At 63.2% G+C, this 2149-nt stretch overlaps 1 protein-coding gene across 1 annotated transcript in view; it reads right to left on the reverse strand.

Moving 5' to 3' along the window:
- The window catches only part of ARHGEF10L (Rho guanine nucleotide exchange factor 10 like), a 31134-nt gene that overhangs the window by 27383 nt on the left and 1602 nt on the right, over positions 1-2149 (reverse strand). Inside the window, exons 4-5 of the mRNA XM_017732686.1 lie at positions 1388-1473; positions 1044-1127 (exon numbers count right to left, since the gene is read on the reverse strand). The gene's annotated coding sequence lies outside the window, so the exon portion shown is untranslated. The remainder of the gene's footprint in view (positions 1-1043; positions 1128-1387; positions 1474-2149) is intronic.

Below are 2149 nucleotides of genomic sequence, written 5' to 3' on the forward strand. Positions count from 1 at the left end.
TGCTCCCAGTGCTCCCAGCTCATCCCAGTGCTCCCATCCCAGCTCATCCCAGTGCTCCCAGTGCTCCCAGCTCATCCCAGTGCTCCCATCCCAGCTCATCCCAGTGCTCCCAGTGCTCCCAGCTCATCCCAGTGCTCCCATCCCAGCTCATCCCAGTGCTCCCAGTGCTCCCAGCTCATCCCAGTGCTCCCATCCCAGCTCATCCCAGTGCTCCCAGTGCTCCCAGCTCATCCCAGTGCTCCCATCCCAGCTCATCCCAGCTCATCCAGTGCTCCCATCCCGGCTCATCCCACCGCTCCCAGTGCTCCCATCCCAGCTCATCCCAGTGCTCCCAGTGCTCCCATCCCAGCTCCGTGTGGGCGGGAGGGAGCCGGGAACGCGCCGGGATGGATGGAACCGGGGGAGGCTCCTCTTCCCGGGGGTGGGAATGGGGAGGGCACAGAGGGAGAGGGGAAAGGAAGGGAAGGGGGAATTTGGGAGCTGTGGGATCTCAGGGCAGAATTCCCGAATTCCCGAATTCCCGAATTCCTGAATTCCCCACCCCTCGGGGTCCCGCGGCTCCTCTGGGAGCGGCTCCGGCCCCCCCAAATCCCAGCGGTTCCCATGGGATCCCCGGCCGGAGCCTCCTGGGGGATGGGATCCCCTTCCCGATGGAGAATGGGATGGGGGGGCCTGGAAAAGCGGGAAGAGGTGATTCCCATGGGATCAGGCTCTGGAAAAGCGGGAAAAGGTGATTCCCATGGGATCAGGCTCTGGAAAAGTGGGAAGAGGTGATTCCCATGGGATCAGGCTCTGGAAAAGCGGGAAGAGGCCGCTCCCGTGGGATCAGGCTCTGGAAAAGCGGGAAGAGGCCGCTCCCGTGGGATCAGGCTCTGGACAAGCGGGGACAGGCTCTGGAAAAGTGGGAAGAGGTGATTCCCATGGGATCAGGCTCTGGAAAAGCGGGAAGAGGCCGCTCCCGTGGGATCAGGGCCTGGAAAAGCGGGAAGAGGTGATTCCCATGGGATCAGGGCCTGGAAAAGCGGGAAGAGGCCGCTCCGTACCGTCCGGCTCCGCCTCCAGCCCCTCGCAGGGAACGTCGTCGTAGATGACCTCGGGCTCCACCTCCGGGAAGGAGAAACGCTCCCCTGGAAAAGGCCGGAATCGGCATCCCGGGATCCGGCGGGACGGGAATCCCATCCCGAACCCGGCCTCGGGGATCCAGGCGGATCCAGGGGGATCCAGGGGGATCCAGGGGTGTCCCAGGATTATCCCAGGGGTGTCCCAGGGGGATCCAGGGGGGTCCCAGGGGGATCCCAGGGGGATCCAGGGGTGTCCCAGGGGGGTCCCAGGGGTATCCCAGGGGTACCCGGAGGTTTTCCAGGGGGTTATCCCAGATTTCCCCCACCTCGGCAGATGCTCTCCCTCTTCCAGGTGCGGTTCCGGATGTGGGAATCTCCTCCGGCCTCTCCATTGCTCACCCGCGCCGGGAGCCTGCGGGAACGGGCTCAGGCAGCATTCCAGGGAAAAATCCCTCGGGATCGGGGACAAACCCCTCGGGATCGGGGGCAAATCCCTCGGCATCAGCGAGAAATCCCTCGGGATCGGGGACAAACCCCTTGGGATCGGGGGCAAATCCCTCGGGATCGGGGGCAAATCCCTCGGGATCAGGGAGAAATCCCTCGGGATCGGGGGAAATCCCTCGGGATCGGGCACCCCCAAAGCTCCTGCCCCCATTCCTATCCCAGGAACAAAATCCATCCCGTTCCAGCCCCCTCTGCTCCTCGGCATCCCGGGATTTGGGGCCATCCCAGCTTCTCAGGGAGGTGGGAAAGATCCCAAAATCCCGGAGTTCTCCTGCTTGGAACTCGGGAATGGGGAGAGGTTGGGGAAACTGAGGCCGGGCAGCGGAGGGGACGGAGCCCCACGATCCAACCAGGGAGCCAAAATCCCAGCAGAACCCCCGGAATTCCCACCAGAACCTCCTGGGAGCGCTGGAAATGCCACCAAATCCTCCGAAATCCCACCAGAACCACCAAAGCTCCTGGGAAATCCCACCAAACCCCCCAAATCCCAGCAGAATTCCCTGGAAATCCCACTAAACTCCCCCAAATCTCACCAGAATTCCCTGGGAATCCCACTAAACCCCCCAAATCCCAGCAGAATTCCC

Source organism: Corvus brachyrhynchos, unplaced genomic scaffold (genome assembly GCF_000691975.1).
Source record: "Corvus brachyrhynchos isolate BGI_N302 unplaced genomic scaffold, ASM69197v1 scaffold215, whole genome shotgun sequence".
Taxonomy (NCBI): domain Eukaryota; kingdom Metazoa; phylum Chordata; class Aves; order Passeriformes; family Corvidae; genus Corvus; species Corvus brachyrhynchos.